General features: G+C 38.7%; 1 long non-coding RNA gene across 4 annotated transcripts in view; it reads left to right on the top strand.

Moving 5' to 3' along the window:
• The first annotated feature begins 4,112 nt into the window (after window positions 1-4,112).
• LOC105307623 overlaps window positions 4,113-12,148 on the top strand; it is a 239,164-nt gene continuing 231,128 nt past the window's right edge. For all 4 annotated transcript variants that reach the window (XR_002778370.1, XR_002778363.1, XR_002778366.1 and 1 more), the window contains exons 1-2: window positions 4,113-5,716; window positions 5,931-6,342. This is a non-coding gene — a long non-coding RNA (uncharacterized LOC105307623). The remainder of the gene's footprint in view (window positions 5,717-5,930; window positions 6,343-12,148) is intronic.

The following is a 12,148-nucleotide window of genomic DNA, read 5'->3' as shown; positions in this document are numbered from 1 at the left end:
GACCTTTTCTCATCTTAACTTCCTTCTGCTATCCTTTGTGTCCATGGTCCTGGGCGTGGAGAATGTGCTCGGCTAGCATATCTGTTCATCATTACCTTAATCAGCTTTGGTATTTTCCCTGGCATTCCGTTCCAAGGCATAGTTTATTCCATTTTTCACTGCGCCACACACAACTGTATTATCTGAATTTCATCATTCTGCAATATCCAGCCATTGCCATATCCTTTTCTGTCTCTGACTGTGAAATCTGTTCTTTGTCAATCATGCAAATAACAGCAAAAGGAGAACCAAAAGTCTTTCTGAAGTGTCTTTAATTGACATTTTACCCACTTACACTGATGAGGAGAACATGCCTCTCTCTTTGTATTCAATCAGTTTCTTTGAACACCCTACTTCCATTTTCTCAGTGTGGACTTAAGAACCTAATGGAACCTGGACAGTGTCTTTAAGATGTTGGAACGAACTGTTTCCACGAAGTTTAGTTTTATGGGTATCAGTATCTGGTTGCTCTTAAACACCAGTTCAAGCTCTGTCGCTTCACCATCCCAGATCTTTGAGGTCCAGCAGCACAGGTCTATGGACGTGCACCTTTGGGCCAGCTCCTTCTTGTCAAGGGAGCTGGATATATGCCCATGACCTTGCTATCCCCGGTGCCTGTTGGAGAGCTCAAGACTGCTGCTCACATTTTCTGTACTTAGGACAGTACAGAGAAGCTGCCTCCAGGTAAGAAATGGTCCCTGTTTAAGTAGTCAAGACTCATTTGAGCATTTAACAAAATGGAGAAAAATGTTAAACTAATATTATTCTTACATTAAAAAAATCCTCCTTTTTTGCTGTAATGCATTCCTGGATTCAGAAGCCCAAAGAGGAAAAGTGGAAAATCGACTCTTTTTCCTTATAGACTCTATGTTCACTCCATAGCTGACAGTAAGTTAAAAATACTTGACTGGTAAGAAAGGTGAGAAATGGATGATTCAGTTTCTCTAAATAAAGAATCTGCTGCTGAAACAGAAGGCTGGTCAGACCCAGCATGGCAAAGAGCTGCTTTTAGGTAAGTTTTTAGGCAAAATTTAAGGTAGTGAGAAGCAGGGCAGCCTGTATCTAGACATAGAAACCTTTATAAAAGTGACGAAAATGTCAACATGACAATTTTGTAGGAAAAAAAATTTAACTCCTCTTTCTAATTAGAAACACCAAGGAGAACACAGAACACAGGAGCTCTTGTTAGAAACCTGGACTCTTTTCCTTTCCTTGGTTGCTCTGCCTGGTTTTAGATGCCATCCCAGGACCTGTTTGTGACTCTGGCCTGCTCTTCTCCCACAGACAGCTTATTTTTGGCTTCCTGTCAGTCAAGGTGCTAATTGTGCTTATGAATACCTCTCAGCTATTCTTAGCACATTGTTTGAAACAGTTCTCCCTGCCATTTAGAAAATGAATTTTGACTTTTTTTCGCAGCCAGTGCTGACACTCCAGGCTCCAATGGGTTGAGAGTTTCTACTTTTGACTGTTAACTTTTATGACCTTTTAGTGCCTACCTCTTATACTACAATTTTTTGTTTGTTTGTTTTTTAGCCACAGCAAACTTTCATTTTTTATTTTTGAAAAGACATTTTTATTTTAGAGTAGTTTTTAAAAATACAGAAAAAAAATGAAAATCTGGTACGGGAGTTCCCATAAATCTATCACCCAGTTTCACCTTGTGTTATCATCTGATATTAGTATGACACATTTGAACCAATGTTGATATATTACTTTTAACTAAAGTCCATACTTTACTCAAATTTTCTTAGTTTTTTCTTAATGTCTGTTTTCCATTCCAGAATCGCATGTGAGATACCATATTACCTTCAGTATTCATGTCTCCTTAGGTTCCTTTTGGCTATGACAGTTTCTCGGACTTTTCTAGTTTTTGAAGATCTTGACAGTTTTGGGGAATTCTGGTCAGGTAGTTCATAGATATCCCTTAATGGAGATGTATCTGATGTTTCTTTACGAGTGGACTGGGATTGTGAGTTTTGGGAGGAAAACCACAGAAGTACCATATTTATCACATTTTATCAAGAGTACATGCTGTCAATGCAACCTATCACGGTTGATATTTGCCTTAATAATCTGACGGAGGTAGTGTTTACCCGATTTCTTTACTGCCAAGCTACCTTCTCCCCCATTTCCATGCTGTAATCTTTGGAAGGAAGTTATAATACACTGCCCATACTTAAGAGTGAATGTGGAATTATGCTTCACCTCCTTAAGGGAGAAGTACCTACATAAATTATTTAGAATTCTACAAGGGAGATTTGTCTATTCTTATCCATCCATCCATCCATCCATCCATCCATCCATCCATCCATCCATCCATCCATCCATCCATCCAGTCTTTTAAATTTAATATCAATATATACTCATGGTTATGTGCTTTATATTTTGGGTGATAATCCATTACTACTTTGTTGATTTTGTCACTCAAATTGAGAAGCGACATTGTTTTTAAGTAATCACTTGTTATTCTCCTCTCCCCTTAACATTTTTGATTATTATAAGCTGAATTATATGGAGAGTTTAAATCATATCAATTCTAGACAGCTATTTACAGAGGTTTCTTCCAGATTCTCTCCTTTTTTCCTCTTCCATGATCTCAAGACATTTCCAAAAATAATTTATGCTTAGAATTCTTCCGATGGAAATGCTTTCATTTTTAGAAAGCTTCCCAAATTCACTGGATAATTGTCCTACCTTTTACTCTACTTTGCCAATTTAGTTAGTTTTCATCATGTCTTCTGCATAGCATCTTGAGCATCAGCACTCTAAATATGATCTGGTTATCAATACAAGGCACTCAATATTCACAGTTGAGAAAATATTAAATAGAAACACAAAAGTATCAAGGTATAAAAAAATACTCTTTTCCTTTATAGCTAGATAATCCAGTTTAACTTTCTAGAGATAGGAGACAGGACAGCAAATTGTCCAAACTATAGTAAAAATCTATTTCCAGAAGGTATTTTGAGGGCAAATGGACATTCTGAACTCACAAATCTGTTGCTCATTGTAGAGTTTTCATTATTATATTTTTCAAGTTCATCCTGAGCCAGAAATGCCTGTGTGACTCCATGTGATTGAGGTTCTGAATTTTTACTTTCCTACCACATTCAACTAGTTGGCTTCTTTTGCCTGAGGAAGGAATGGCTTGTTATTATTTGGCTAAAATGTTCCATCTATTATAATAGTCTTCACATATTCTTCTCTATTGATTTACCAGTCACCTGTGTAACCGTTATTAGAAATGGAGCTTAGAAAATCTGTAATTACTCCCAGACAAAATACCCTTTTAAATGTTCTTCCACTGGTTCACTTGAATCCAGTGTTCCTTAGGAACAATTTTCGCTTTGTTCAGTAGCAGTCACTGGAACACTTTCCACAAGAGAGAAATTAGGTGATGAGTAAACACTTCTAGCTTACTCGTTTCATCCTGGCTGCCTTATAGTGTTTCTCCTCGGTGTGTCTGATGTACGACGTTTAAAAAGCCAGACCACTCTTTTGTGACTCTGTGGGGGCTTCCCGGTTTATTGCCTAACCTTTCCAGTGTTCGAGGATGGTGTAAGACACATTTACCTGTTCTGTGGTCTTGCAGTCATCATTTATTTATTTATTTTTAATTATAGTTCGTTTCACAAAAGGATTTGGAAGTGACAGGCTTCTAGTTGGTATTTTCTCTGGGGCCCATATATGTAAATATTTTGGGGGGCGATACCTGGTTACCCATTTATGAGTCTAGCAGTGTGTGGTGGAGTATAAGAGTATACAACTATTTTGTTTATTTTGTTGCTCAAAATGGCAATCAACTTTATTTCAAGGATAAAATAATTTCCCTATTGCTTCTCTTAACATTCTTGATTATGATAAGCTGAATAGTATGGATTAGAGAGTGGTGGTAGTGGTGTGAGAAGCAGCACTAGAAGATGGCAAAGGGGCCACAGATGTGGTGGTGTAAGACCTTCTCAGCACATGAGGGTCTGACAATGCCTAACACAGGGAAAACCCTTATGCTACAGGTACGTATGCCTGCTTTCTTAGTCACAAAAGCACTGGAGAAAGACACACATGTCAGCCCCACGCCCCTGCCTGCCTTTGTCCGCACTCTTACCCTGTCCTGCAGGAAACCCAGGGCTGACATTGAATCCCTGCTTGGCTTTCCCCAAGAGATCCAATAACCCAGGGTTGCAGATGGTGGAACAAAGATCCTTTAGGGGCCTAAGTGAATTCAAGATACTTCCTAGAAGTGACTGTTCTTCTAGTCTCAGCGTTGTCAGGTTTTGGATTATAAATCATTATCTACTCTTCTTATTACCCCACTCTCAGGCTGTTAATGTATATGGTGCCTTTTTGCAGATAAAGAAATACATCCCCTCTAGACAAACTGCACAAATGTGGCCCCTCTGTGCAGCAATTTGGGAAAGTCCCTCCTTCCTGCAGGCTGATCGAGCCCCTCACCAGGATACCTCCAGCAAGCACGCGGGAACCTTAGCCTCTGTCCTGTCCCTCAGGTGATCCCTGCAGAACCTTGCATGCTGCCTGTTGCAATCTTGCCAAAGACTCCATTAGAGCCTTCCTCAGAACAATGCTTCTCTCCAGCCATTCACCAGGAAAGGAGGGCTCTCTGGGAACTGCTATCCTAACATGACCAGACTGTTAAGACAGCGTCTATTTCTTCATGTTTAAAATATGGCAACGTATGTGTGAGCTGCCTTAGGGTCTGAGTGATATGGCATTCTATTTTTGTCAGATTGCTCTGGGTTTTACTCCATTTTTCCCCTTGCCTACAGTGTCCTGAGAAAGTCTTTCTGAGCAGTAACGTGTCCCCTTTAAAAAATCAAAGCGCCCATGCAAGGTCAGAGCCCTTGAAATGAAACTATGCAGTGGAATGCACGGAAGCCCAGTTGGGCATGGCATTGTCAGAGCTAAGTGAGCCTGATCCTCCACCACATAATTCTAATTTAATTAGCCTAATGAGTTCAGGCTGATGTCACCAAGTGATCAATCAGGTTCGAGTTATGAGATATTGAAAAATGGGATTAGAAAAGAAAAAGGGCATTTGGCAAATTGATTCCAGGACAGGGGAGCTGAGAAGTCCTGATTTAACAATCGGACGCTTGCTTTTTATTTTTTTCTCTCATCCCTTGAATGCTAAGTCATAACAAAGCCTGCTTAAATGTGCTCGCTTGCTCATGTTTCATTGGAATTCATTTTGTAGTTCCTTCTCTGTTTTGATTTAAAAATGCTTTCCTTTCGGTCACAGTAAGCCAGAAATTCTACCTTGCATGAAACATTCCAGAAGCAATGAATGCCTGCTATCTAGAAAAATCAAATGTCCCTAAGGAATTTTTGCTCCCTTAGACATTGTTAATATATATCGTGAAAAAAAAATGCAAAAGAAAACATAAGTTTTAATGTTGACATGTAACATTAGTTCCATTTAAACATTAAACTCTGTTCTATTTAGTTAGTAAAGTGGGTGATTGGCCAAAGAGGGAATTTTCATGTGTGGATTTTTTTCTCCTCTTTTTTCAAATGGTTATTAAAGGGAGAAGTCCGTGAGTCATCTCAGGCCAGAAACTGAAGCTGTGTGAGCCAGACATTCTTCTAGTTCTCAGAAGGTTAGAAATTAGGTGAACTTAACAAGCTTGGCCAGTTTTCCAGTTGACTTGCTGTGTCTGAGGTAAATATGGGTATCTGGAGCATGTGGAGTTCTGCTGTTCATTTACAAAGATCTAGGGGCTTGTTTTTGCTTTTTAAAAGGTTGATTTTGTTCTTAAACTTTGGTCAAACTTACATAATAGGTATGAATTTGATCCTCAACTCTGGGAGCAGGAATTTTTATATTTCTTTATGTTTAAATAAATCTGGCTCTATTCCCTTTTCTCCCCTGCAAGGTTGTTGGGAATTTAATCTCATCCATTTTGGCCTAAAACTTCCTTTGGTCATTCAAGGAAAACGAAAGTCTTAAGCCATCCAGAAAATCTGAAGAAGGGCCACTGGTCTCGCTGCTGAAATGCTCCATGGGAATCATGTGGACTTGGTGCCACAGTTCACATGTCCAGCATGGCCACAGGATCTTTGATCCCTTCTGGGCCAGAGGGCCCAGGGCTTAGACCTCGGCTTCATATTCCCTTATTAGCAGTCCCAAAGTGCATGGAGCATCAAGATCCACTGGAATAGAGCCATGCGTTCTGGAAACTTCAGAGCTTTCCCCTTCTCAAACAATCCAGCTGTTTACTTTGGGAGCCTAAACTTGTGGAAATTCTCTTCCTTGTCGTAAATCCTTGCTCTCCCCTTGAGATGGAGGTAGGAAAATTATCTCTCATTCTTTCACAATAAACCTACATAGTTAAAATTTCAGACTGTGTTCCCTGTCATTTTTATTTTTTCTTGATTTTTTAAATCTTTTTACTCTTGAACTGCTGAGTAAGCTACCAGCATGAATAAGTTAAGGGTTATGTCGCCAGGGAACAGTCTTTGATGTCTGTGCTAATTTTGTTGTTGTTTGTTTTTTCTTTTCTTTTTTTTTTTTCTTTTTTCTTTTTCGTAGGGGGAAGTGTGAAGTTATCTTTCTCATTGTCCTCTTCTTTAACTCCAAGTGCAAAGTTCTTCCAAGGGCAGGCTTTGTGGTTCATGTGGAATGTAAATAGCTCTGATGGCCTCATTTCCAAGAAACCTTCTTTAACCTTAAGGCTGAATGAACTAAATGCATTCTCCTGTTCTCTGCTGTATTCCCAGCAATACTTTGAGCATATATTTAAAATAAACTTATTACACATACCCGTATCTCTAGGCAAAGCTCTGATTTCTCGTCTCACTTATCCCAAGGGGAAGGTTCAAGGCCAAGGACTGTATTGGAACACAGTCCTTTTACAGGGGGATGGTGGTATAAATTTTAACATGATAAAAGAGTACAGAAGACCCTTTTTACTTTGTGTGGCCTTTGGTCTATGTTTGATATCTTCTCTTTAGAGTCAGTGTTTTAGGTCTCTTCCTGATTCATTCATTGCTTTATTCATTCAACAAAGTTTCCTTGTGGGCTTAATATACATCAGACATTGTCTAGTCCCTGGGAATAGCACAAAGATAATTGAGGCAATACTCTAACCTTCTAGCGTTTATGTTAGTGGACTGTCTCTCTTGGAACTCAGACGGTACAACAAGATAGACTTGGGCCGGCCTAACTCCTAGGAAGGGTTCCCCTGCCCACAGAAGGCTAACTAGGAACTACGATTTTTTTCACCAGAAAAGTAGGCATCATTCATATTTGTGCTTTCATAGCCTATTCAAAGAGCTTACAGCTCAAAAATTGTCTTTCCCAGCCCACCTTTCCTTTGTGCAGCAAATACAGAACACTTGCCACGTGCATGGAAATCTGTGCTGAATGTAATAGAATCTCTAAGTTGTGAAGACTGTGTGTATGTCTGGCCACATCTCTGTGACTGTATCTTCCCTGGGAACCCAGAGTTCACGGATCTGCAGGCGAGGCCGATTAAAAATTTCTGATCTGGAAGCACACATTGCCCTCTTTCTAAACCATTATAGAGGAAAAACTGTCCTATCATTACGTTATTTCAATAATTTGTTCACTTTGTTGTCTCCCTAACTAGACTCTAATGAGCGGAGATTATGTTGTCTTTACTCTGGTATCCTAGGGAAATCTAGAAAATTTCCCCTGCCTATCCTTGTGGAATGAATGAGTGCAGACATACATTCAGGGAAAAACAGAATGGTGCTGAAACGATTCTCTTCTGCATTTCAAATAGCTATCATTTTGTTCTGAACTAAGTAACAATTTTAAACTTAGGAAAATATATGGATATAGTGTGAATAGATGGAGGGATGTTAAAACATTTCCTTTACTCAAGGTGCTGAACTAGGATCTGTAGATGACGAAGCAGGGATTTGACCTGAACCTGGGGTTTCAAGTGTGTGACGGGGCAGATAAGTCACATACAAACAATGAAATTTGGTTAAGATTATACATACATTTATTTTATTTATTTTAGTTTTTTAATAGCATCATAGTAGTGACCACTAATTTACTTATGGGCATGAGTAAAGGTGAGACTCAAGTGTTTGGAGTTGTTTACAAAGAGGTACTTGTGTCCTTCGTGAGTTCTAAACAGTTGATCACATGCAGAGAGCATCCACTACTGGGTGAGAGCCAAAGGGTGGAGGCAAAGCCAAGGCCCTGTTTTTCTCTCTGCCTGTCATCTTGAAGGACCTCATCTCACCTGATATACTCAGCAGGGAGGATGTTGCAACTCAGAGGACCCAAAGGAAACATAAACTCTTGTTTTCTATTATCTTTTGCCTCGCCCACCTTGTTTGGAACCTTAAAAGAGTCTAGTTTTATTTCTCTAGCTTTAAAATTCTTGTACCCTCTGTTGTGTTACATACGTTTTTGTCCTGATTTGGATTGCTTAATTCTGGCTTTTGACCTGTGTTCCGTATAATATCCTTCATTATTTTCAAACTTGCCTTGATGATAAAAATTCTCTTATTTGTATAATTTCCCACTTATAATGATACCACATGTTAATTCACTGCCTTTGATTATCATCTTCTAGAAAGTGCCCCTGGCTAAAGCTACTAGGTCAGAAAAATCTGGCTACCTGATATTTTGTTAAAATATAAACACCTTGGGAGGCACTGTTTACTTGTGAGATTTCAGGTTCAGAATTTCTAAGAGGGCAGCAGCTGCCTTAGGGAGAGGGAAAGGGTATTTTGAAAACAGTGTCAATTTATGCCAGCATGGCATCAATGCCAAGATTGGGGATACTAACAAAGCATGGTTGTCTTCTTTACACTGTGTCAGGTGGATTCTGTACACATTTACAGGTTTTTAACTAGAAAAGCTATATAGGGAAGGAGAAAACTCACGGCTTCCTCGGAAGCCATGATAAACATTCAGAAATGTCTGATCTGTCATTTGGAAGAGAGAGAAAAGCTGCAGGAAGGACTGTGACCCAAGTTCATTGCAAGATATGACTCGGCACATTTTTCCCGCACAGTCTTGTGCGTCAACTGCTTATTTTGGGGGGGAGGTCAGTGTTCAAAGTGACATTTGGGAGCTATGCCTGACTTCTGCCTGGCTCTGAACAGATCTGGAATCTTTTTCCTTTGAGATGGGTTCAAATCCATGGGTTAATGACATTCATAGGTCCATAGCAAATGCTGGCAGAATTTTTGCAAACGTGGGCCAAATTTCAGTTTCATTATAAAACGTAAAGTCAGAACTGACTTTGAGTTTTGGACTAACATTTCATGCAAAACTAATCTGCAGTTCTTCCAGATGGGTTCAGTGTCTATGGCATTCTGCCTGCTGCTCGAAAATGTACTTGGTGTATAAGATAGTGGTGGGGGAGGCAATAAAGTTTGTTTCTATGTGGGGAAATATGAAGGCTTTGGGATTTATGGCAAGAAAGAGTTGGATTTTTTAAAAAAATGCCACTGTAACAGCAGCTTTATCTAAATAGTTTTAGTATTAGTAGGGGGAAAATGGCAGAGAACCAACATTTTACTGAATGATTTATGCTAAGTATTGTGCTCTGTGCTTGATATATATTATCTCATTCATTCATTACAGTACCCCATGAAGAGGATATCCATTTCTTTTTAACTAGGGAAATAGTTCATTTACTTCTGGAGGCTAGAAATCATCTCTGTCTCTGCTATATATCAGATGTTTGTGTCTGTGAATCAATTAACCGAAGGATACTTTGTGGTCAAAGAGTCAAAAATACCTTCCAGTGAGAGGCAGGCCCAGCTTGATTATGTTTCCGGTTTATGAGCAGGGCTGTGGTATACAGTAGTGCAGGTTGCTTACTGCATGAGAGTCTCTGGTCAGGGAACAAGTGAGAATGTAATGTAACCCGCAGTCCACTCGCCAAGCTTTGCACTTTGGTGTAAGATTGTGTCTCCTGGGAGGCAGGGGCAACTTTTTCTCATTTACTCAGTATGTTTGCTCTGCTGATGCGGATCCCTTATGACAAAAGAGCAACCCAGGAAAGGAACTTTGAAACTCTAGGTCATTTCCCTTCCCTTCTGGCATCTTGGAATGTTCATTTCTTCATTTCCCTCCTTCTCTATCATGCATCTTGGGACTGACTATCCCTTGGAACTCCATTTGTCCTGACTGCTGATCTCTCTTGGGGGCTAGTCTGGAAACGTGGCTGGGTTAGGAAGTACTTGCCTTTCCTGCTCCTTCTCTCCACTCACTTCCCACGGGCCTGGCGAGCTGACACTGATGCATTGCCCCTGCCCTTTTCTAGACCTCGCTCTTTAAAAATTGCTTAGATGAATATTCATGTCATTCTTTTCTTATATGCTTTCCCTTAAAACTGCATGGATGGCCAGGAAAGTATACACATTTTAAAACCTCAGAGTTTCAAACTTTGGGCAATAGTTTAAAGAAAAGATTGGTTGAGGTGCTGTCAGTTCTTTAGCAAATATGTTCGGCTGCACAGGTGAGTTTTAAAAAAATGCAAAGAGAAAAGGATTGTTGCAAATTAATCAACAAATGTTTATTAAGCATCTGCTTGATACTTAGCAGTGTGTTACATGCAGAAATAGAATGTAAGATATTAAGACATGAAAATGGACTTATAACTTAGTTTAAAAAGCTACAAAAACTATCAGTATAATATCTCTCATATATAGTCTAAGTGTTGTGAGACAAGGGTCCCCAGGATGCTGGATATTTTCTCCCTGCTCTGCCTCTAATGTCCTCTGCCATCCTTCAAAGTTGGCTGACTTCTGGCCTTTATTTACCTTATCTGTAAGTGAGACTCCGCTCTCTGTAATATCTTCCTTCCAGGCAATTGTGTGCCTGGAATGAGATAATGGATGCACAACGCTTTAAAATGTGTAAAGCCTCTTTATCTGTTTAAGGTTTAATTGTCTTTACAAAGAAAAATTTAAAAGGCACTGATAGTTTCTTTAAAAATAATTTTTTCCTTTTTAAATAGCATGTATGAAAAATGTGGAGAGCGAGATATAAATTAAAAGAACCCCACCCCCAATCAACTATAAGCCCCTATAGCTAATCATGGTTAATATTTTGATATATAATTTTTTAGTCTTTTATAAATTTACATTAATTTATCATAGCTGAGGTACTATTCTATATACATTTTTAAACTTATCCTATTATATCAGTTGGAAGATTTATAAGAAGCACATGTACAGCTATCTTACTGGGCTATCAGCAAATATCAACTTTAGATATAGTCCCAGGATTTTCCCCAGTAGCACTTGCTAACATGATTTTCGTTTGATTTATACACAAAATCAACACATCTCTATAGAGTCATTTATATATAAGCTCAAAGTATAGTAATTTCTCCCTTATCATTTTAAAGGTTTTTAACCTAAACATATATGTATAGGTTTTCAAATTGTATCCTCTGCTGGGAGTTGAGAAAATTGTAAATAAGACGTTCAAATAAGAATATCTTAAAGTAGAATTATAATATATGCAAATATTAAAACCCCTCACTACTTTTCACTTCCCTCGCTTCCTATTAAGTTATAGATTTGCTCTTGATCTGGTGAAAATAAAACTTTAAATATACAGGAGGAGTCTCAAGTATCCAGGTAGTGTAGGGGTTACAGAAAAAATTATTACCTGGAAATTTAACTCTTTTGCAAGTTCAGACTTTTTAAAAAATATGTTTGCTTTTCTGAATTCAAGACACACTGGGAGTTTCAAATCATATATGCTCTAAAAACTCAATTTTTCATGAACACTGATAAATACATATTGTCTCCTTTGGGCCATTTAATTTGTATCAGTTACCTCATTTTACTTGGTCAGTCACACCGGCACGCTCACGGCTATATAAATTTTCTTAGGTACATGATGCTTTCTTTCTTAATCATGAATAAATGTAAAATGGCAAAACATTTCTTTTGAGCAATCACTCTTCTCTTTTTAAACCCATTCTATCTTGAGATAAAACAAATGAAATGGAGGCCATCTGCAATTACAAGTGTGATAAGATTTTATCTTCTCACACCTTCAAGGTTTTTGCCCCTTCTTCTGGGTCCTGTCCTCCATTCCCCCTCCCCACTCTAGTTTCTCTGTATGTCAGGTTTTAACAAGGAA

Source organism: Pteropus vampyrus, unplaced genomic scaffold (genome assembly GCF_000151845.1).
Source record: "Pteropus vampyrus isolate Shadow unplaced genomic scaffold, Pvam_2.0 Scaffold14, whole genome shotgun sequence".
Taxonomy (NCBI): domain Eukaryota; kingdom Metazoa; phylum Chordata; class Mammalia; order Chiroptera; family Pteropodidae; genus Pteropus; species Pteropus vampyrus.
The sequence above is the reverse complement of the archived record's forward strand: the minus strand, read 5'-3'. Positions and strand labels throughout refer to the sequence as shown.